Source organism: Urtica dioica, chromosome 5 (assembly GCF_054948205.1).
Source record: "Urtica dioica subsp. dioica isolate 48M chromosome 5, U.dioica_male_clone48M_v1_H2, whole genome shotgun sequence".
Lineage (NCBI taxonomy): Eukaryota > Viridiplantae > Streptophyta > Magnoliopsida > Rosales > Urticaceae > Urtica > Urtica dioica.
The window spans coordinates 11,822,905-11,842,235 of record NC_142760.1 but is presented as its reverse complement, the minus strand read 5'-3'; the positions used below and the strand labels follow the sequence as shown (position 1 = coordinate 11,842,235).

The 19,331-nt window shown below is 46.7% G+C and overlaps 40 non-coding genes and 3 pseudogenes across 40 annotated transcripts; all 43 read right to left on the bottom strand.

The window, feature by feature from the left end:
• Positions 1-97: 97 nt before the first annotated feature.
• Positions 98-216, bottom strand: LOC149395550 (5S ribosomal RNA). Its single transcript, XR_016299234.1, has one exon. It is a non-coding gene; the product is annotated as a 5S ribosomal RNA (ribosomal RNA).
• A 334-nt stretch (positions 217-550) lies between these two features.
• LOC149395549 (5S ribosomal RNA) lies at positions 551-669 on the bottom strand. Its single transcript, XR_016299233.1, has one exon. It is a non-coding gene; the product is annotated as a 5S ribosomal RNA (ribosomal RNA).
• A 334-nt stretch (positions 670-1,003) lies between these two features.
• LOC149395548 (5S ribosomal RNA) lies at positions 1,004-1,122 on the bottom strand. The gene has a single exon (XR_016298113.1). It is a non-coding gene; the product is annotated as a 5S ribosomal RNA (ribosomal RNA).
• Positions 1,123-1,456: 334 nt separating this feature from the next.
• On the bottom strand, positions 1,457-1,575 carry LOC149395547 (5S ribosomal RNA; annotated as a pseudogene).
• A 333-nt stretch (positions 1,576-1,908) lies between these two features.
• Positions 1,909-2,027, bottom strand: LOC149395546 (5S ribosomal RNA). The gene has a single exon (XR_016297546.1). It is a non-coding gene; the product is annotated as a 5S ribosomal RNA (ribosomal RNA).
• A 333-nt stretch (positions 2,028-2,360) lies between these two features.
• Positions 2,361-2,479, bottom strand: LOC149395545 (5S ribosomal RNA). Its single transcript, XR_016298261.1, has one exon. It is a non-coding gene; the product is annotated as a 5S ribosomal RNA (ribosomal RNA).
• A 334-nt stretch (positions 2,480-2,813) lies between these two features.
• On the bottom strand, positions 2,814-2,932 carry LOC149395544 (5S ribosomal RNA; annotated as a pseudogene).
• Positions 2,933-3,265: 333 nt separating this feature from the next.
• Positions 3,266-3,384, bottom strand: LOC149395543 (5S ribosomal RNA). The gene has a single exon (XR_016297545.1). It is a non-coding gene; the product is annotated as a 5S ribosomal RNA (ribosomal RNA).
• Positions 3,385-3,717: 333 nt separating this feature from the next.
• Positions 3,718-3,836, bottom strand: LOC149395542 (5S ribosomal RNA). The gene has a single exon (XR_016298260.1). It is a non-coding gene; the product is annotated as a 5S ribosomal RNA (ribosomal RNA).
• A 335-nt stretch (positions 3,837-4,171) lies between these two features.
• On the bottom strand, positions 4,172-4,290 carry LOC149395541 (5S ribosomal RNA). Its single transcript, XR_016299183.1, has one exon. It is a non-coding gene; the product is annotated as a 5S ribosomal RNA (ribosomal RNA).
• A 333-nt stretch (positions 4,291-4,623) lies between these two features.
• LOC149395540 (5S ribosomal RNA) lies at positions 4,624-4,742 on the bottom strand. Its single transcript, XR_016297544.1, has one exon. It is a non-coding gene; the product is annotated as a 5S ribosomal RNA (ribosomal RNA).
• Positions 4,743-5,075: 333 nt separating this feature from the next.
• On the bottom strand, positions 5,076-5,194 carry LOC149395539 (5S ribosomal RNA). Its single transcript, XR_016298502.1, has one exon. It is a non-coding gene; the product is annotated as a 5S ribosomal RNA (ribosomal RNA).
• Positions 5,195-5,528: 334 nt separating this feature from the next.
• LOC149395538 (5S ribosomal RNA) lies at positions 5,529-5,647 on the bottom strand. The gene has a single exon (XR_016299232.1). It is a non-coding gene; the product is annotated as a 5S ribosomal RNA (ribosomal RNA).
• Positions 5,648-5,958: 311 nt separating this feature from the next.
• Positions 5,959-6,077, bottom strand: LOC149395537 (5S ribosomal RNA). The gene has a single exon (XR_016298563.1). It is a non-coding gene; the product is annotated as a 5S ribosomal RNA (ribosomal RNA).
• Positions 6,078-6,411: 334 nt separating this feature from the next.
• Positions 6,412-6,530, bottom strand: LOC149395536 (5S ribosomal RNA). Its single transcript, XR_016298760.1, has one exon. It is a non-coding gene; the product is annotated as a 5S ribosomal RNA (ribosomal RNA).
• A 334-nt stretch (positions 6,531-6,864) lies between these two features.
• Positions 6,865-6,983, bottom strand: LOC149395535 (5S ribosomal RNA; annotated as a pseudogene).
• A 334-nt stretch (positions 6,984-7,317) lies between these two features.
• LOC149395534 (5S ribosomal RNA) lies at positions 7,318-7,436 on the bottom strand. The gene has a single exon (XR_016298112.1). It is a non-coding gene; the product is annotated as a 5S ribosomal RNA (ribosomal RNA).
• A 334-nt stretch (positions 7,437-7,770) lies between these two features.
• On the bottom strand, positions 7,771-7,889 carry LOC149395533 (5S ribosomal RNA). The gene has a single exon (XR_016298110.1). It is a non-coding gene; the product is annotated as a 5S ribosomal RNA (ribosomal RNA).
• A 334-nt stretch (positions 7,890-8,223) lies between these two features.
• On the bottom strand, positions 8,224-8,342 carry LOC149395532 (5S ribosomal RNA). Its single transcript, XR_016298938.1, has one exon. It is a non-coding gene; the product is annotated as a 5S ribosomal RNA (ribosomal RNA).
• Positions 8,343-8,675: 333 nt separating this feature from the next.
• LOC149395531 (5S ribosomal RNA) lies at positions 8,676-8,794 on the bottom strand. The gene has a single exon (XR_016297543.1). It is a non-coding gene; the product is annotated as a 5S ribosomal RNA (ribosomal RNA).
• A 333-nt stretch (positions 8,795-9,127) lies between these two features.
• LOC149395530 (5S ribosomal RNA) lies at positions 9,128-9,246 on the bottom strand. The gene has a single exon (XR_016297974.1). It is a non-coding gene; the product is annotated as a 5S ribosomal RNA (ribosomal RNA).
• A 334-nt stretch (positions 9,247-9,580) lies between these two features.
• LOC149395529 (5S ribosomal RNA) lies at positions 9,581-9,699 on the bottom strand. Its single transcript, XR_016299231.1, has one exon. It is a non-coding gene; the product is annotated as a 5S ribosomal RNA (ribosomal RNA).
• Positions 9,700-10,033: 334 nt separating this feature from the next.
• LOC149395528 (5S ribosomal RNA) lies at positions 10,034-10,152 on the bottom strand. The gene has a single exon (XR_016299230.1). It is a non-coding gene; the product is annotated as a 5S ribosomal RNA (ribosomal RNA).
• A 334-nt stretch (positions 10,153-10,486) lies between these two features.
• On the bottom strand, positions 10,487-10,605 carry LOC149395527 (5S ribosomal RNA). The gene has a single exon (XR_016298522.1). It is a non-coding gene; the product is annotated as a 5S ribosomal RNA (ribosomal RNA).
• Positions 10,606-10,939: 334 nt separating this feature from the next.
• Positions 10,940-11,058, bottom strand: LOC149395526 (5S ribosomal RNA). Its single transcript, XR_016299583.1, has one exon. It is a non-coding gene; the product is annotated as a 5S ribosomal RNA (ribosomal RNA).
• Positions 11,059-11,391: 333 nt separating this feature from the next.
• LOC149395525 (5S ribosomal RNA) lies at positions 11,392-11,510 on the bottom strand. The gene has a single exon (XR_016297542.1). It is a non-coding gene; the product is annotated as a 5S ribosomal RNA (ribosomal RNA).
• A 333-nt stretch (positions 11,511-11,843) lies between these two features.
• On the bottom strand, positions 11,844-11,962 carry LOC149395524 (5S ribosomal RNA). The gene has a single exon (XR_016298216.1). It is a non-coding gene; the product is annotated as a 5S ribosomal RNA (ribosomal RNA).
• Positions 11,963-12,296: 334 nt separating this feature from the next.
• On the bottom strand, positions 12,297-12,415 carry LOC149395523 (5S ribosomal RNA). Its single transcript, XR_016299572.1, has one exon. It is a non-coding gene; the product is annotated as a 5S ribosomal RNA (ribosomal RNA).
• Positions 12,416-12,748: 333 nt separating this feature from the next.
• On the bottom strand, positions 12,749-12,867 carry LOC149395522 (5S ribosomal RNA). The gene has a single exon (XR_016298846.1). It is a non-coding gene; the product is annotated as a 5S ribosomal RNA (ribosomal RNA).
• A 333-nt stretch (positions 12,868-13,200) lies between these two features.
• On the bottom strand, positions 13,201-13,319 carry LOC149395521 (5S ribosomal RNA). Its single transcript, XR_016297642.1, has one exon. It is a non-coding gene; the product is annotated as a 5S ribosomal RNA (ribosomal RNA).
• A 334-nt stretch (positions 13,320-13,653) lies between these two features.
• Positions 13,654-13,772, bottom strand: LOC149395520 (5S ribosomal RNA). Its single transcript, XR_016299229.1, has one exon. It is a non-coding gene; the product is annotated as a 5S ribosomal RNA (ribosomal RNA).
• Positions 13,773-14,106: 334 nt separating this feature from the next.
• On the bottom strand, positions 14,107-14,225 carry LOC149395519 (5S ribosomal RNA). The gene has a single exon (XR_016298521.1). It is a non-coding gene; the product is annotated as a 5S ribosomal RNA (ribosomal RNA).
• A 334-nt stretch (positions 14,226-14,559) lies between these two features.
• On the bottom strand, positions 14,560-14,678 carry LOC149395518 (5S ribosomal RNA). Its single transcript, XR_016297770.1, has one exon. It is a non-coding gene; the product is annotated as a 5S ribosomal RNA (ribosomal RNA).
• Positions 14,679-15,011: 333 nt separating this feature from the next.
• On the bottom strand, positions 15,012-15,130 carry LOC149395517 (5S ribosomal RNA). The gene has a single exon (XR_016297541.1). It is a non-coding gene; the product is annotated as a 5S ribosomal RNA (ribosomal RNA).
• A 334-nt stretch (positions 15,131-15,464) lies between these two features.
• On the bottom strand, positions 15,465-15,583 carry LOC149395516 (5S ribosomal RNA). Its single transcript, XR_016299228.1, has one exon. It is a non-coding gene; the product is annotated as a 5S ribosomal RNA (ribosomal RNA).
• A 334-nt stretch (positions 15,584-15,917) lies between these two features.
• LOC149395515 (5S ribosomal RNA) lies at positions 15,918-16,036 on the bottom strand. The gene has a single exon (XR_016298519.1). It is a non-coding gene; the product is annotated as a 5S ribosomal RNA (ribosomal RNA).
• A 334-nt stretch (positions 16,037-16,370) lies between these two features.
• Positions 16,371-16,489, bottom strand: LOC149395514 (5S ribosomal RNA). The gene has a single exon (XR_016298759.1). It is a non-coding gene; the product is annotated as a 5S ribosomal RNA (ribosomal RNA).
• A 334-nt stretch (positions 16,490-16,823) lies between these two features.
• LOC149395513 (5S ribosomal RNA) lies at positions 16,824-16,942 on the bottom strand. The gene has a single exon (XR_016298758.1). It is a non-coding gene; the product is annotated as a 5S ribosomal RNA (ribosomal RNA).
• Positions 16,943-17,275: 333 nt separating this feature from the next.
• Positions 17,276-17,394, bottom strand: LOC149395512 (5S ribosomal RNA). The gene has a single exon (XR_016298387.1). It is a non-coding gene; the product is annotated as a 5S ribosomal RNA (ribosomal RNA).
• Positions 17,395-17,727: 333 nt separating this feature from the next.
• Positions 17,728-17,846, bottom strand: LOC149395511 (5S ribosomal RNA). Its single transcript, XR_016297540.1, has one exon. It is a non-coding gene; the product is annotated as a 5S ribosomal RNA (ribosomal RNA).
• A 334-nt stretch (positions 17,847-18,180) lies between these two features.
• LOC149395510 (5S ribosomal RNA) lies at positions 18,181-18,299 on the bottom strand. The gene has a single exon (XR_016297971.1). It is a non-coding gene; the product is annotated as a 5S ribosomal RNA (ribosomal RNA).
• Positions 18,300-18,632: 333 nt separating this feature from the next.
• On the bottom strand, positions 18,633-18,751 carry LOC149395509 (5S ribosomal RNA). The gene has a single exon (XR_016297538.1). It is a non-coding gene; the product is annotated as a 5S ribosomal RNA (ribosomal RNA).
• A 334-nt stretch (positions 18,752-19,085) lies between these two features.
• LOC149395508 (5S ribosomal RNA) lies at positions 19,086-19,204 on the bottom strand. The gene has a single exon (XR_016297769.1). It is a non-coding gene; the product is annotated as a 5S ribosomal RNA (ribosomal RNA).
• Between the last annotated feature and the right edge of the window lie 127 nt (positions 19,205-19,331).

Sequence of the window (19,331 nt, the reverse complement as noted above, 5' to 3'; positions counted from 1 at the left end):
ATTGTAAGCGTAAACGGGCATTTGAACAAGACTCGGAGCGATTTTTGGTGAAATTCCATCGTTACGGCCTCCGAAAAAAATAATTCGCAAAAAAAGAGGGACGCAACACGAGGACATCCCAGGAGGTCACCCATCCTAGTACTACTCTCGCCCAAGCACGCTTAACTTCGGAGTTCTGATGGGATGCGGTGCATTAGTGCTGGTATGATCGCATCCGCAAGCATTAGCGCGCATTATCTATATAAGAATCAACGCCGCGACTCCCAAAAGCCATAACTACGTCTTCGGTGCACCAAAAATCACATAAAATATATGAATTCCTAATAACTTTTCGCGATCTTCGCGTTGGGACGGTTTCGGAAGAGTGATCGGCGAAATTCCGACAAGGTGAACGGGGGAAGGGTAAAATCGTAAATTTCGCCCTCGGTCCGGAATTTCGACTTTCACCGGTGAATTGTATGCGTAAACGAGCATTTGAACAAGGCTCGGATCGATTTTTGGTGAAATTCCATCGTTTCGGCCTCCGAAAAAAATAATTCGCAAAAAAAGAGGGACGCAACACGAGGACATCCCAGGAGGTCACCCATCCTAGTACTACTCTCGCCCAAGCACGCTTAACTTCGGAGTTCTGATGGGATGCGGTGCATTAGTGCTGGTATGATCGCATCCGCAAGCATTAGCGCGCATTATCTATATAAGAATCAACGCCGCGACTCCCAAAAGCCATAACTACGTCTTCGGTGCACCAAAAATCACATAAAATATATGAATTCCTAATAACTTTTCGCGATCTTCGCGTTGGGACGGTTTCGAAAGAGTGATCGGCGAAATTCCGACAAGGTGAACGGGGGAAGGGTAAAATCGTAAATTTCGCCCTCGGTCCGGAATTTCGACTTTCACCGGCGAATTGTATGCGTAAACGAGCATTTGAACAAGGCTCGGATCGATTTTTGGTGAAATTCCATCGTTTCGGCCTCCGAAAAAAATAATTCGCAAAAAAAGAGGGATGCAACACGAGGACTTCCCAGGAGGTCACCCATCCTAGTACTACTCTCGCCCAAGCACGCTTAACTTCGGAGTTCTGATGGGATCCGATGCATTAGTGCTGGTATGATCGCATCCGCAAGCATTAGCGCGCATTATCTATATAAGAATCAACGCCGCGACTCCCAAAAGCCATAACTACGTCTTCGGTGCACCAAAAATCACATAAAATATATGAATTCCTAATAACTTTTCGCGATCTTCGCGTTGGGACGGTTTCGGAAGAGTAATCGGCGAAATTCCGCCAAGGTGAACGGGGGAAGGGTAAAATCGTAAATTTCGCCCTCGGTCCGGAATTTCGACTTTCACCGGTGAATTGTAAGCGTAAACGGGCATTTGAACAAGACTCGGAGCGATTTTTGGTGAAATTCCATCGTTTCGGCCTCCGAAAAAAATAATTCGCAAAAAAAGACGGATGCAACACGAGGACTTCCCAGGACGTCACCCATCCTAGTACTACTCTCGCCCAAGCACGCTTAACTTCGGAGTTCTGATGGGATGCGGTGCATTAGTGCTGGTATGATCGCATCCGCAAGCATTAGCGCGCATTATCTATATAAGAATCAGCGCCGCGACTCCCAAAAGCCATAACTACGTCTTCGGTGCACCAAAAATCACATAAAATATATGAATTCCTAATAACTTTTCGCGATCTTCGCGTTGGGACGGTTTCGGAAGAGTGATCGGCGAAATTCCGACAAGGTGAACGGGGGAAGGGTAAAATCGTAAATTTCGGCCTCGGTCCGGAATTTCGACTTTCACCGGTGAATTGTAAGCGTAAACGGGCATTTGAACAAGACTCGGATCGATTTTTGGTGAAATTCAATCGTTTCGGCCTCCGAATAAAATAATTCGCAAAAAAGAGGGATGCAACACGAGGACTTCCCAAGAGGTCACCCATCCTAGTACTACTCTCGCCCAAGCACGCTTAACTTCGGAGTTCTGATGGGATCCGGTGCATTAGTGCTGGTATGATCGCATCCGCAAGCATTAGCGCGCATTATCTATATAAGAATCAGCGCCGCGACTCCCAAAAGCCATAACTACGTCTTCGGTGCACCAAAAATCACATAAAATATATGAATTCCTAATAACTTTTCGCGATCTTCGCGTTGGGACGGTTTCGGAAGAGTGATCGGCGAAATTACGCCAAGGTGAACGGGGGAAGGGTAAAATCGTAAATTTCGCCCTCGGTCCGGAATTTCGACTTTCACCGGTGAATTGTAAGCGTAAACGGGCATTTGAACAAGACTCGGAGCGATTTTTGGTGAAATTCCATCGTTTCGACCTCCGAAAAAATAATTCGCAAAAAAAGAGCGATGCAACACGAGGACTTCCCAAGAGGTCACCCATCCTAGTACTACTCTCGCCCAAGCACGCTTAACTTCGGAGTTCTGATGGGATCCGGTGCATTAGTGCTGGTATGATCGCATCCGCAAGCATTAGCGCGCATTATCTATATAAGAATCAGCGCCGCGACTCCCAAAAGCCATAACTACGTCTTCGGTGCACCAAAAATCACATAAAATATATGAATTCCTAATAACTTTTCGCGATCTTCGCGTTGGGACGGTTTCGGAAGAGTGATCGGCGAAATTCCGACAAGGTGAACGGGGGAAGGGTAAAATCGTAAATTTCGCCCTCGGTCCGGAATTTCGACTTTCACCGGTGAATTGTAAGCGTAAACGGGCATTTGAACAAGACTCGGAGCGATTTTTGGTGAAATTCCATCGTTTCGGCCTCCGAAAAAAATAATTCGCAAAAAAAGACGGATGCAACACGAGGACTTCCCAGGACGTCACCCATCCTAGTACTACTCTCGCCCAAGCACGCTTAACTTCGGAGTTCTGATGGGATGCGGTGCATTAGTGCTGGTATGATCGCATCCGCAAGCATTAGCGCGCATTATCTATATAAGAATCAGCGCCGCGACTCCCAAAAGCCATAACTACGTCTTCGGTGCACCAAAAATCACATAAAATATATGAATTCCTAATAACTTTTCGCGATCTTCGCGTTGGGACGGTTTCGGAAGAGTGATCGGCGAAATTCCGACAAGGTGAACGGGGGAAGGGTAAAATCGTAAATTTCGGCCTCGGTCCGGAATTTCGACTTTCACCGGTGAATTGTAAGCGTAAACGGGCATTTGAACAAGACTCGGATCGATTTTTGGTGAAATTCAATCGTTTCGGCCTCCGAATAAAATAATTCGCAAAAAAGAGGGATGCAACACGAGGACTTCCCAAGAGGTCACCCATCCTAGTACTACTCTCGCCCAAGCACGCTTAACTTCGGAGTTCTGATGGGATCCGGTGCATTAGTGCTGGTATGATCGCATCCGCAAGCATTAGCGCGCATTATCTATATAAGAATCAGCGCCGCGACTCCCAAAAGCCATAACTACGTCTTCGGTGCACCAAAAATCACATAAAATATATGAATTCCTAATAACTTTTCGCGATCTTCGCGTTGGGACGGTTTCGGAAGAGTGATCGGCGAAATTACGCCAAGGTGAACGGGGGAAGGGTAAAATCGTAAATTTCGCCCTCGGTCCGGAATTTCGACTTTCACCGGTGAATTGTAAGCGTAAACGGGCATTTGAACAAGACTCGGAGCGATTTTTGGTGAAATTCCATCGTTTCGACCTCCGAAAAAATAATTCGCAAAAAAAGAGCGATGCAACACGAGGACTTCCCAAGAGGTCACCCATCCTAGTACTACTCTCGCCCAAGCACGCTTAACTTCGGAGTTCTGATGGGATCCGGTGCATTAGTGCTGGTATGATCGCATCCGCAAGCATTAGCGCGCATTATCTATATAAGAATCAGCGCCGCGACTCCCAAAAGCCATAACTACGTCTTCGGTGCACCAAAAATCACATAAAATATATGAATTCCTAATAACTTTTCGCGATCTTCGCGTTGGGACGGTTTCGGAAGAGTGATCGGCGAAATTCCGACAAGGTGAACGGGGGAAGGGTAAAATCGTAAATTTCGCCCTCGGTCCGGAATTTCGACTTTCACCGGTGAATTGTAAGCGTAAACGGGCATTTGAACAAGACTCGGAGCGATTTTTGGTGAAATTCCATCGTTACGGCCTCCGAAAAAAAATAATTCGCAAAAAAAGAGGGACGCAACACGTGGACATCCCAGGAGGTCACCCATCCTAGTACTACTCTCGCCCAAGCACGCTTAACTTCGGAGTTCTGATGGGATGCGGTGCATTAGTGCTGGTATGATCGCATCCGCAAGCATTAGCGCGCATTATCTATATAAGAATCAACGCCGCGACTCCCAAAAGCCATAACTACGTCTTCGGTGCACCAAAAATCACATAAAATATATGAATTCCTAATAACTTTTCGCGATCTTCGCGTTGGGACGGTTTCGGAAGAGTGATCGGCGAAATTCCGACAAGGTGAACGGGGGAAGGGTAAAATCGTAAATTTCGCCCTCGGTCCGGAATTTCGACTTTCACCGGTGAATTGTAAGCGTAAACGGGCATTTGAACAAGACTCGGAGCGATTTTTGGTGAAATTCCATCGTTTCGGCCTCCGAATAAAATAATTCGCAAAAAAGAGGGATGCAACACGAGGACTTCCCAAGAGGTCACCCATCCTAGTACTACTCTCGCCCAAGCACGCTTAACTTCGGAGTTCTGATGGGATCCGGTGCATTAGTGCTGGTATGATCGCATCCGCAAGCATTAGCGCGCATTATCTATATAAGAATCAGCGCCGCGACTCCCAAAAGCCATAACTACGTCTTCGGTGCACCAAAAATCACATAAAATATATGAATTCCTAATAACTTTTCGCGATCTTCGCGTTGGGACGGTTTCGGAAGAGTGATCGGCGAAATTCCGACAAGGTGAACGGGGGAAGGGTAAAATCGTAAATTTCGCCATCGGTCCGGAATTTCGACTTTCACCGGTGAATTGTAAGCGTAAACGGGCATTTGAACAAGACTCGGAGTGATTTTTGGTGAAATTCCATCGTTTCGACCTCCGAAAAAATAATTCGCAAAAAAAGAGGGATGCAACACGAGGACTTCCCAAGAGGTCACCCATCCTAGTACTACTCACGCCCAAGCACGTTTAACTTCGGAGTTCTGATGGGATCCGATGCATTAGTGCTGGTATGATCGCATCCGCAAGCATTAGCGCGCATTATCTATATAAGAATCAACGCCGCGACTCCCAAAAGCCATAACTACGTCTTCGGTGCACCAAAAATCACATAAAATATATGAATTCCTAATAACTTTTCGCGATCTTCGCGTTGGGACGGTTTCGGAAGAGTGATCGGCGAAATTCCGACAAGGTGAACGGGGGAAGGGTAAAATCGTAAATTTCGCCCTCGGTCCGGAATTTCGACTTTCACCGGTGAATTGTAAGCGTAAACGGGCATTTGAACAAGACTCGGAGCGATTTTTGGTGAAATTCCATCGTTACGGCCTCCGAAAAAAATAATTCGCAAAAAAAGAGGGACGCAACACGAGGACATCCCAGGAGGTCACCCATCCTAGTACTACTCTCGCCCAAGCACGCTTAACTTCGGAGTTCTGATGGGATGCGGTGCATTAGTGCTGGTATGATCGCATCCGCAAGCATTAGCGCGCATTATCTATATAAGAATCAACGCCGCGACTCCCAAAAGCCATAACTACGTCTTCGGTGCACCAAAAATTACATAAAATATATGAATTCCTAATAACTTTTCGCGATCTTCGCGTTGGGACGGTTTCGGAAGAGTGATCGGGGGAAGGGTAAAATCGTAAATTTCGCCCTCGGTCCGGAATTTCGACTTTCACCGGTGAATTGTATGCGTAAACGAGCATTTGAACAAGGCTCGGATCGATTTTTGGTGAAATTCCATCGTTTCGGCCTCCGAAAAAAATAATTCGCAAAAAAAGACGGATGCAACACGAGGACTTCCCAGGAGGTCACCCATCGTAGTACTACTCACGCCCAAGCACGCTTAACTTCGGAGTTCTGATGGGATCCGATGCATTAGTGCTGGTATGATCGCATCCGCAAGCATTAGCGCGCATTATCTATATAAGAATCAACGCCGCGACTCTCAAAAGCCATAACTACGTCTTCGGTGCACCAAAAATCACATAAAATATATGAATTCCTAATAACTTTTCGCGATCTTCGCGTTGGGACGGTTTCGGAAGAGTGATCGGCGAAATTCCGCCAAGGTGAACGGGGGAAGGGTAAAATCGTAAATTTCACCCTCGGTCCGGAATTTCGACTTTCACCGGTGAATTGTAAGCGTAAACGGGCATTTGAACAAGACTCGGAGCGATTTTTGGTGAAATTCCATCATTTCGGCCTCCGAAAAAAATAATTCGCAAAAAAAGAGGGATGCAACACGAGGACTTCCCAGGAGGTCACCCATCCTAGTACTACTCTCGCCCAAGCACGCTTAACTTCGGAGTTCTGATGGGATGCGGTGCATTAGTGCTGGTATGATCGCATCCGCAAGCATTAGCGCGCATTATCTATATAAGAATCAGCGCCGCGACTCCCAAAAGCCATAACTACGTCTTCGGTGCACCAAAAATCACATAAAATATATGAATTCCTAATAACTTTTCGCGATCTTCGTGTTGGGACGGTTTCGGAAGAGTGATCGGCGAAATTCCGACAAGGTGAACGGGGGAAGGGTAAAATCGTAAATTTCGCCCTCGGTCCGGAATTTCGACTTTCACCGGTGAATTGTAAGCGTAAACGGGCATTTGAACAAGACTCGGAGCGATTTTTGGTGAAATTCCATCGTTTCGGCCTCCGAAAAAAATAATTCGCAAAAAAAGAGGGATGCAACACGAGGACATCCCAGGAGGTCACCCATCCTAGTACTACTCTCGCCCAAGCACGCTTAACTTCGGAGTTCTGATGGGATGCGGTGCATTATTGCTGGTACGATCGCATCCGCAAGCATTAGCGCGCATTATCCATATAAGAATCAACGCCGCGACTCCCAAAAGCCATAACTACGTCTTCGGTGCACCAAAAATCACATAAAATATATGAATTCCTAATAACTTTTCGCGATCTTCGCGTTGGGACGGTTTCGAAAGAGTGATCGGCGAAATTCCGACAAGGTGAACGGGGGAAGGGTAAAATCGTAAATTTCGCCCTCGGTCCGGAATTTCGACTTTCACCGGTGAATTGTATGCGTAAACGAGCATTTGAACAAGGCTCGGATCGATTTTTGGTGAAATTCCATCGTTTCGGCCTCCGAAAAAAATAATTCGCAAAAAAAGAGGGATGCAACACGAGGACTTCCCAGGAGGTCACCCATCCTAGTACTACTCTCGCCCAAGCACGCTTAACTTCGGAGTTCTGATGGGATCCGATGCATTAGTGCTGGTATGATCGCATCCGCAAGCATTAGCGCGCATTATCTATATAAGAATCAACGCCGCGACTCCCAAAAGCCATAACTACGTCTTCGGTGCACCAAAAATCACATAAAATATATGAATTCCTAATAACTTTTCGCGATCTTCGCGTTGGGACGGTTTCGGAAGAGTGATCGGCGAAATTCCGCCAAGGTGAACCGGGGAAGGGTAAAATCGTAAATTTCGCCCTCGGTACGGAATTTCGACTTTCACCGGTGAATTGTATGCGTAAACGAGCATTTGAACAAGGCTCGGATCGATTTTTGGTGAAATTCCATCGTTTCGGCCTCCGAAAAAAATAATTCGCAAAAAAAGAGGGATGCAACACGAGGACTTCCCAGGAGGTCACCCATCCTAGTACTACTCTCGCCCAAGCACGCTTAACTTCGGAGTTCTGATGGGATCCGATGCATTAGTGCTGGTATGATCGCATCCGCAAGCATTAGCGCGCATTATCTATATAAGAATCAACGCCGCGACTCCCAAAAGCCATAACTACGTCTTCGGTGCACCAAAAATCACATAAAATATATGAATTCCTAATAACGTTTCGCGATCTTCGCGTTGGGACGGTTTCGGAAGAGTGATCGGCGAAATTCCGCCAAGGTGAACGGGGGAAGGGTAAAATCGTAAATTTCGCCCTCGGTCCGGAATTTCGACTTTCACCGGTGAATTGTAAGCGTAAACGGGCATTTGAACAAGACTCGGAGCGATTTTTGGTGAAATTCCATCGTTTCGGCCTCCGAAAAAAATAATTCGCAAAAAAAGACGGATGCAACACGAGGACTTCCCAGGAGGTCACCCATCCTAGTACTACTCTCGCCCAAGCACGCTTAACTTCGGAGTTCTGATGGGATGCGGTGCATCAGTGCTGGTATGATCGCATCCGCAAGCATTAGCGCGCATTATCTATATAAGAATCAGCGCCGCGACTCCCAAAAGCCATAACTACGTCTTCGGTGCACCAAAAATCACATAAAATATATGAATTCCTAATAACTTTTCGCGATCTTCGCGTTGGGACGGTTTCGGAAGAGTGATCGGCGAAATTCCGACAAGGTGAACGGGGGAAGGGTAAAATCGTAAATTTCGCCCTCGGTCCGGAATTTCGACTTTCACCGGTGAATTGTAAGCGTAAACGGGCATTTGAACAAGACTCGGAGCGATTTTTGGTGAAATTCCATCGTTTCGGCCTCCGAAAAAAATAATTCGCAAAAAAGAGGGATGCAACACGAGGACTTCCCAAGAGGTCACCCATCCTAGTACTACTCTCGCCCAAGCACGCTTAACTTCGGAGTTCTGATGGGATCCGGTGCATTAGTGCTGGTATGATCGCATCCGCAAGCATTAGCGCGCATTATCTATATAAGAATCAGCGCCGCGACTCCCAAAAGCCATAACTACGTCTTCGGTGCACCAAAAATCACATAAAATATATGAATTCCTAATAACTTTTCGCGATCTTCGCGTTGGGACGGTTTCGGAAGAGTGATCGGCGAAATTCCGACAAGGTGAACGGGGGAAGGGTAAAATCGTAAATTTCGCCCTCGGTCCGGAATTTCGACTTTCACCGGTGAATTGTAAGCGTAAACGGGCATTTGAACAAGACTCGGAGCGATTTTTGGTGAAATTCCATCGTTTCGACCTCCGAAAAAATAATTCGCAAAAAAAGAGGGATGCAACACGAGGACTTCCCAAGAGGTCACCCATCCTAGTACTACTCTCGCCCAAGCACGCTTAACTTCGGAGTTCTGATGGGATCCGGTGCATATGTGCTGGTATGATCGCATCCGCAAGCATTAGCGCGCATTATCTATATAAGAATCAGCGCCGCGACTCCCAAAAGCCATAACTACGTCTTCGGTGCACCAAAAATCACATAAAATATATGAATTCCTAATAACTTTTCGCGATCTTCGCGTTGGGACGGTTTCGGAAGAGTGATCGGCGAAATTCAGACAAGGTGAACGGGGGAAGGGTAAAATCGTAAATTTCGCCCTCGGTCCGGAATTTCGACTTTCACCGGTGAATTGTAAGCGTAAACGGGCATTTGAACAAGACTCGGAGCGATTTTTGGTGAAATTCCATCGTTACGGCCTCCGAAAAAAATAATTCGCAAAAAAAGAGGGACGCAACACGAGGACATCCCAGGAGGTCACCCATCCTAGTACTACTCTCGCCCAAGCACGCTTAACTTCGGAGTTCTGATGGGATGCGGTGCATTAGTGCTGGTATGATCGCATCCGCAAGCATTAGCGCGCATTATCTATATAAGAATCAACGCCGCGACTCCCAAAAGCCATAACTACGTCTTCGGTGCACCAAAAATCACATAAAATATATGAATTCCTAATAACTTTTCGCGATCTTCGCGTTGGGACGGTTTCGGAAGAGTGATCGGCGAAATTCCGACAAGGTGAACGGGGGAAGGGTAAAATCGTAAATTTCGCCCTCGGTCCGGAATTTCGACTTTCACCGGTGAATTGTAAGCGTAAACGGGCATTTGAACAAGACTCGGAGCGATTTTTGGTGAAATTCCATCGTTACGGCCTCCGAAAAAAATAATTCGCAAAAAAAGAGGGACGCAACACGAGGACATCCCAGGAGGTCACCCATCCTAGTACTACTCTCGCCCAAGCACGCTTAACTTCGGAGTTCTGATGGGATGCGGTGCATTAGTGCTGGTATGATCGCATCCGCAAGCATTAGCGCGCATTATCTATATAAGAATCAGCGCCGCGACTCCCAAAAGCCATAACTACGTCTTCGGTGCACCAAAAATCACATAAAATATATGAATTCCTAATAACTTTTCGCGATCTTCGCGTTGGGACGGTTTCGGAAGAGTGATCGGCGAAATTCCGACAAGGTGAACGGGGGAAGGGTAAAATCGTAAATTTCGCCCTCGGTCCGGAATTTCGACTTTCACCGGTGAATTGTATGCGTAAACGAGCATTTGAACAAGGCTCGGATCGATTTTTGGTGAAATTCCATCGTTTCGGCCTCCGAAAAAAATAATTCGCAAAAAAAGACGGATGCAACACGAGGACTTCCCAGGAGGTCACCCATCCTAGTACTACTCTCGCCCAAGCACGCTTAACTTCGGAGTTCTGATGGGATCCGATGCATTAGTGCTGGTATGATCGCATCCGCAAGCATTAGCGCGCATTATCTATATAAGAATCAACGCCGCGACTCCCAAAAGCCATAACTACGTCTTCGGTGCACCAAAAATCACATAAAATATATGAATTCCTAATAACTTTTCGCGATCTTCGCGTTGGGACGGTTTCGGAAGAGTGATCGGCGAAATTCCGCCAAGGTGAACGGGGGAAGGGTAAAATCGTAAATTTCGCCCTCGGTCCGGAATTTTGACTTTCACTGGTGAATTGTAAGCGTAAACGGGCATTTGAACAAGACTCGGAGCGATTTTTGGTGAAATTCCATCGTTTCGGCCTCCGAAAAAAATAATTCGCAAAAAAAGAGGGATGCAACACGAGGACTTCCCAGGAGGTCACCCATCCTAGTACTACTCTCGCCCAAGCACGCTTAACTTCGGAGTTCTGATGGGATCCGGTGCATTAGTGCTGGTATGATCGCATCCGCAAGCATTAGCGCGCATTATCTATATAAGAATCAGCGCCGCGACTCCCAAAAGCCATAACTACGTCTTCGGTGCACCAAAAATCACATAAAATATATGAATTCCTAATAACTTTTCGCGATCTTCGCGTTGGGACGGTTTCGGAAGAGTGATCGGCGAAATTCCGACAAGGTGAACGGGGGAAGGGTAAAATCGTAAATTTCGCCCTCGGTCCGGAATTTCGACTTTCACCGGTGAATTGTAAGCGTAAACGGGCATTTGAACAAGACTCGGAGCGATTTTTGGTGAAATTCCATCGTTTCGACCTCCGAAAAAAATAATTCGCAAAAAAGAGGGATGCAACACGAGGACTTCCCAAGAGGTCACCCATCCTAGTACTACTCTCGCCCAAGCACGCTTAACTTCGGAGTTCTGATGGGATCCGGTGCATTAGTGCTGGTATGATCGCATCCGCAAGCATTAGCGCGCATTATCTATATCAGAATCAGCGCCGCGACTCCCAAAAGCCATAACTACGTCTTCGGTGCACCAAAAATCACATAAAATATATGAATTCCTAATAACTTTTCGCGATCTTCGCGTTGGGACGGTTTCGGAAGAGTGATCGGCGAAATTCCGACAAGGTGAACGGGGGAAGGGTAAAATCGTAAATTTCGCCCTCGGTCCGGAATTTCGACTTTCACCGGTGAATTGTAAGCGTAAACGGGCATTTGAACAAGACTCGGAGCGATTTTTGGTGAAATTCCATCGTTTCGACCTCCGAAAAAATAATTCGCAAAAAAAGAGTGATGCAACACGAGGACTTCCCAAGAGGTCACCCATCCTAGTACTACTCTCGCCCAAGCACGCTTAACTTCGGAGTTCTGATGGGATCCGGTGCATTAGTGCTGGTATGATCGCATCCGCAAGCATTAGCGCGCATTATCTATATAAGAATCAGCGCCGCGACTCCCAAAAGCCATAACTACGTCTTCGGTGCACCAAAAATCACATAAAATATATGAATTCCTAATAACTTTTCGCGATCTTCGCCTTGGGACGGTTTCGGAAGAGTGATCGGCGAAATTCCGACAAGGTGAACGGGGGAAGGGTAAAATCGTAAATTTCGCCCTCGGTCCGGAATTTCGACTTTCACCGGTGAATTGTAAGCGTAAACGGGCATTTGAACAAGACTCGGAGCGATTTTTGGTGAAATTCCATCGTTACGGCCTCCGATAAAAATAATTCGCAAAAAAAGAGGGATGCAACACGAGGACTTCCCAGGAGGTCACCCATCCTAGTACTACTCTCGCCCAAGCACGCTTAACTTCGGAGTTCTGATGGGATCCGGTGCATTAGTGCTGGTATGATCGCATCCGCAAGCATTAGCGCGCATTATCTATATAAGAATCAGCGCCGCGACTCCCAAAAGCCATAACTACGTCTTCGGTGCACCAAAAATCACATAAAATATATGAATTCCTAATAACTTTTCACGATCTTCGCGTTGGGACGGTTTCGGAAGAGTGATCGGCGAAATTACGACAAGGTGAACGGGGGAAGGGTAAAATCGTAAATTTCGCCCTCGATCCGGAATTTCGACTTTCACCGGTGAATTGTAAGCGTAAACGGGCATTTGAACAAGACTCGGAGCGATTTTTGGTGAAATTCCATCGTTTCGACCTCCGAAAAAATAATTCGCAAAAAAAGAGGGATGCAACACGAGGACTTCCCAAGAGGTCACCCATCCTAGTACTACTCTCGCCCAAGCACGCTTAACTTCGGAGTTCTGATGGGATGCGGTGCATTAGTGCTGGTATGATCGCATCCGCAAGCATTAGCGCGCATTATCTATATAAGAATCAACGCCGCGACTCCCAAAAGCCATAACTACGTCTTCGGTGCACCAAAAATCACATAAAATATATGAATTCCTAATAACTTTTCGAGATCTTCGCGTTGGGACGGTTTCGGAAGAGTGATCGGCGAAATTCCGACAAGGTGAACGGGGGAAGGGTAAAATCGTAAATTTCGCCCTCGGTCCGGAATTTCGACTTTCACCGGTGAATTATAAGCGTAAACGGGCATTTGAACAAGACTCGGAGCGATTTTTGGTGAAATTCCATCGTTTCGACCTCCGAAAAAATAATTCGCAAAAAAAGAGGGATGCAACACGAGGACTTCCCAAGAGGTCACCCATCCTAGTACTACTCTCGCCCAAGCACGCTTAACTTCGGAGTTCTGATGGGATCCGGTGCGTTAGTGCTGGTATGATCGCATCCGCAAGCATTAGCGCGCATTATCTGTATAAGAATCAGCGGCGCGACTCCCAAAAGCCATAACTACGTCTTCGGTGCACCAAAAATCACATAAAATATATGAATTCCTAATAACTTTTCGCGATCTTCGCGTTGGGACGGTTTCGGAAGAGTGATCGGCGAAATTCCGACAAGGTGAACGGGGGAAGGGTAAAATCGTAAATTTCGCCCTCGGTCCGGAATTTCGACTTTCACCGGTGAATTGTAAGCGTAAACGGGCATTTGAACAAGACTCGGAGCGATTTTTGGTGAAATTCCATCGTTACGGCCTCCGAAAAAAATAATTCGCAAAAAAAGAGGGACGCAACACGAGGACATCCCAGGAGGTCACCCATCCTAGTACTACTCTCGCCCAAGCACGCTTAACTTCGGAGTTCTGATGGGATGCGGTGCATTAGTGCTGGTATGATCGCATCCGCAAGCATTAGCGCGCATTATCTATAAAAGAATCAACGCCGCGACTCCCAAAAGCCATAACTACGTCTTCGGTGCACCAAAAATCACATAAAATATATGAATTCCTAATAACTTTTCGCGATCTTCGCGTTGGGACGGTTTCGGAAGAGTGATCGGCGAAATTCCGACAAGGTGAACGGGGGAAGGGTAAAATCGTAAATTTCGCCCTCGGTCCGGAATTTCGACTTTCACCGGTGAATTGTATGCGTAAACGAGCATTTGAACAAGGCTCGGATCGATTTTTGGTGAAATTCCATCGTTTCGGCCTCCGAAAAAAATAATTCGCAAAAAAAGACGGATGCAACACGAGGACTTCCCAGGAGGTCACCCATCCTAGTACTACTCTCGCCCAAGCACGCTTAACTTCGGAGTTCTGATGGGATCCGATGCATTAGTGCTGGTATGATCGCATCCGCAAGCATTAGCGCGCATTATCTATATAAGAATCAACGCCGCGACTCCCAAAAGCCATAACTACGTCTTCGGTGCACCAAAAATCACATAAAATATATGAATTCCTAATAACTTTTCGCGATCTTCGCGTTGGGACGGTTTCGGAAGAGTGATCGGCGAAATTCCGCCAAGGTGAACGGGGGAAGGGTAAAATCGTAAATTTCGCCCTCGGTCCGGAATTTCGACTTTCACCGGTGAATTGTAAGCGTAAACGGGCATTTGAACAAGACTCGGAGCGATTTTTGGTGAAATTCCATCGTTTCGGCCTCCGAAAAAAATAATTCGCAAAAAAAGAGGGACGCAACACGAGGACTTCCCAGGAGGTCACCCATCCTAGTACTACTCTCGCCCAAGCACGCTTAACTTCGGAGTTCTGATGGGATCCGGTGCATTAGTGCTGGTATGATCGCATCCGCAAGCATTAGCGCGCATTATCTGTATAAGAATCAGCGCCGCGACTCCCAAAAGCCATAACTACGTCTTCGGTGCACCAAAAATCACATAAAATATATGAATTCCTAATAACTTTTCGCGATCTTCGCGTTGGGACGGTTTCGGAAGAGTGATCGGCGAAATTCCGACAAGGTGAACGGGGGAAGGGTAAAATCGTAAATTTCGCCCTCGGTCCGGAATTTCGACTTTCACCGGTGAATTGTAAGCGTAAACGGGCATTTGAACAAGACTCGGAGCGATTTTTGGTGAAATTCCATCGTTTCGACCTCCGAAAAAAATAATTCGCAAAAAAGAGGGATGCAACACGAGGACTTCCCAAGAGGTCACCCATCCTAGTACTACTCTCGCCCAAGCACGCTTAACTTCGGAGTTCTGATGGGATCCGGTGCATTAGTGCTGGTATGATCGCATCCGCAAGCATTAGCGCGCATTATCTATATAAGAATCAGCGCCGCGACTCCCAAAAGCCATAACTACGTCTTCGGTGCACCAAAAATCACATAAAATATATGAATTCCTAATAACTTTTCGCGATCTTCGCGTTGGGACGGTTTCGGAAGAGTGATCGGGGAAATTCCGACAAGGTGAACGGGGGAAGGGTAAAATCGTAAATTTCGCCCTCGGTCCGGAATTTCGACTTTCACCGGTGAATTGTAAGCGTAAACGGGCATTTGAACAAGACTCGGAGCGATTTTTGGTGAAATTCCATCGTTACGGCCTCCGAAAAAAATAATTCGCAAAAAAAGAGGGACGCAACACGAGGACATCCCAGGAGGTCACCCATCCTAGTACTACTCTCGCCCAAGCACGCTTAACTTCGGAGTTCTGATGGGATGCGGTGCATTAGTGCTGGTATGATCGCATCCGCAAGCATTAGCGCGCATTATCTATATAAGAATCAGCGCCGCGACTCCCAAAAGCCATAACTACGTCTTCGGTGCACCAAAAATCACATAAAATATATGAATTCCTAATAACTTTTCGCGATCTTCGCGTTGGGACGGTTTCGGAAGAGTGATCGGCGAAATTCCGACAAGGTGAACGGGGGAAGGGTAAAATCGTAAATTTCGCCCTCGGTCCGGAATTTCGACTTTCACCGGTGAATTGTATGCGTAAACGAGCATTTGAACAAGGCTCGGATCGATTTTTGGTGAAATTCCATCGTTTCGGCCTCCGAAAAAAATAATTCGCAAAAAAAGACGGATGCAACACGAGGACTTCCCAGGAGGTCACCCATCCTAGTACTACTCTCGCCCAAGCACGCTTAACTTCGGAGTTCTGATGGGATCCGATGCATTAGTGCTGGTATGATCGCATCCGCAAGCATTAGCGCGCATTATCTATATAAGAATCAACGCCGCGACTCCCAAAAGCCATAACTACGTCTTCGGTGCACCAAAAATCACATAAAATATATGAATTCCTAATAACTTTTCGCGATCTTCGCGTTGGGACGGTTTCGGAAGAGTGATCGGCGAAATTCCGCCAAGGTGAACGGGGGAAGGGTAAAATCGTAAATTTCGCCCTCGGTCCGGAATTTCGACTTTCACCGGTGAATTGTAAGCGTAAACGGGCATTTGAACAAGACTCGGAGCGATTTTTGGTGAAATTCCATCGTTTCGGCCTCCGAAAAAAATAATTCGCAAAAAAAGAGGGATGCAACACGAGGACTTCCCAGGAGGTCACCCATCCTAGTACTACTCTCGCCCAAGCACGCTTAACTTCGGAGTTCTGATGGGATGCGGTGCATTAGTGCTGGTATGATCGCATCCGCAAGCATTAGCGCGCATTATCTATATAAGAATCAACGCCGCGACTCCCAAAAGCCATAACTACGTCTTCGGTGCACCAAAAATCACATAAAATATATGACTTCCTAATAACTTTTCGAGATCTTCGCGTTGGGACGGTTTCGGAAGAGTGATAGGCGAAATTCCGACAAGGTGAACGGGGGAAGGGTAAAATCGTAAATTTCGCCCTCGGTCCGGAATTTCGACTTTCACCGGTGAATTGTAAGCGTAAACGGGCATTTGAACAAGACTCGGAGCGATTTTTGGTGAAATTCCATCGTTTCGGCCTCCGAAAAAAATAATTCGCAAAAAAAGAGGGATGCAACACGAGGACTTCCCAGGAGGTCACCCATCCTAGTACTACTCTCGCCCAAGCACGCTTAACTTCGGAGTTCTGATGGGATGCGGTGCATTAGTGCTGGTATGATCGCATCCGCAAGCATTAGCGCGCATTATCTATATAAGAATCAACGCCGCGACTCCCAAAAGCCATAACTACGTCTTCGGTGCACCAAAAATCACATAAAATAAATGAATTCCTAATAACTTTTCGAGATCTTCGCGTTGGGACGGTTTCGGAAGAGTGATCGGCGAAATTCCGACAAGGTGAACGGGGGAAGGGTAAAATCGTAAATTTCGCCCTCGGTCCGGAATTTCGACTTTCACCGGTGAATTGTAAGCGTAAACGGGCATTTGAACAAGACTCGGAGCGATTTTTGGTGAAATTCCATCGTTTCGACCTCCGAAAAAATAATTCGCAAAAAAAGAGGGACGCAACACGAGGACTTCCCAAGAGGTCACCCATCCTAGTACTACTCTCGCCCAAGCACGCTTAACTTCGGAGTTCTGATGGGATCCGGTGCATTAGTGCTGGTATTATCGCATCCGCAAGCATTAGCGCGCATTATCTGTATAAGAATCAGCGCCGCGACTCCCAAAAGCCATAACTACGTCTTCGGTGCACCAAAAATCACATAAAATATATGAATTCCTAATAACTTTTCGCGATCTTCGCGTTGGGACGGTTTCGGAAGAGTGATCGGCGAAATTCCGACAAGGTGAACGGGGGAAGGGTAAAATCGTAAATTTCGCCCTCGGTCCGGAATTTCGACTTTCACCGGTGAATTGTAAGCGTAAACGGGCATTTGAACAAGGCTCGGATCGATTTTTGGTGAAATTCCATCGTTTCGACCTCCGAAAAAATAATTCGCAAAAAAAGAGGGATGCAACACGAGGACTTCCCAAGAGGTCACCCATCCTAGTACTACTCTCGCCCAAGCACGCTTAACTTCGGAGTTCTGATGGGATCCGGTGCATTAGTGCTGGTATGATCGCATCCGCAAGCATTAGCGCGCATTATCTATATAAGAATCAGCGCCGCGACTCCCAAAAGCCATAACTACGTCTTCGGTGCACCAAAAATCACATAAAATATATGAATTCCTAATAACTTTTCGCGATCTTCGCGTTGGGACGGTTTCGGAAGAGTGATCGGCGGAATTCCGACAAGGTGAACGGGGGAAGGGTAAAATCGTAAATTTCGCCCTCGGTCCGGAATTTCGACTTTCACCGGTGAATTGTAAGCGTAAACGGGCATTTGAACAAGACTCGGAGCGATTTTTGGTGAAATTCCATCGTTACGGCCTCCGAAAAAAATAATTCGCAAAAAAAGAGGGATGCAACACGAGGACTTCCCAGGAGGTCACCCATCCTAGTACTACTCTCGCCCAAGCACGCTTAACTTCGGAGTTCTGATGGGATCCGGTGCATTAGTGCTGGTATGATCGCATCTGCAAGCATTAGCGCGCATTATCTATATAAGAATCAGCGCCGCGACTCCCAAAAGCCATAACTACGTCTTCGGTGCACCAAAAATCACATAAAATATATGAATTCCTAATAACTTTTCGCGATCTTCGCGTTGGGACGGTTTCGGAAGAGTGATCGGCGAAATTCCGACAAGGTGAACGGGGGAAGGGTAAAATCGTAAATTTCGCCCTCGGTCCGGAATTTCGACTTTCACCGGTGAATTGTAAGCGTAAACGGGCATTTGAACAAGACTCGGAGCGATTTTTGGTGAAATTCCATCGTTTCGACCTCCGAAAAAATAATTCGCAAAAAAAGAGGGATGCAACACGAGGACTTCCCAAGAGGTCACCCATCCTAGTACTACTCTCGCCCAAGCACGCTTAACTTCGGAGTTCTGATGGGATCCGGTGCATTAGTGCTGGTATGATCGCATCCGCAAGCATTAGCGCGCATTATCTGTATAAGAATCAGCGCCGCAACTCCCAAAAGCCATAACTACGTCTTCGGTGCACCAAAAATCACATAAAATATATGAATTCCTAATAACTTTTCGCGACCTTCGCGTCGGGACGGTTTCGGAAGAGTGATCGGCGAAATTCCGACAAGGTGAACGGGGGAAGGGTAAAATCGTAAATTTCGCCCTCGGTCCGGAATTTCGACTTTCACCGGTGAATTGTAAGCGTAAACGGGCATTTGAACAAGACTCGGAGCGATTTTTGGTGAAATTCCATCGTTTCGGCCTCCGAAAAAAATAATTCGCAAAAAAAGAGGGACGCAACACGAGGACTTCCCAGGAGGTCACCCATCCTAGTACTACTCTCGCCCAAGCACGCTTAACTTCGGAGTTCTGATGGGATCCGGTGCATTAGTGCTGGTATGATCGCATCCGCAAGCATTAGCGCGCATTATCTGTATAAGAATCAGCGCCGCGACTCCCAAAAGCCATAACTACGTCTTCGGTGCACCAAAAATCACATAAAATATATGAATTCCTAATAACTTTTCGCGATCTTCG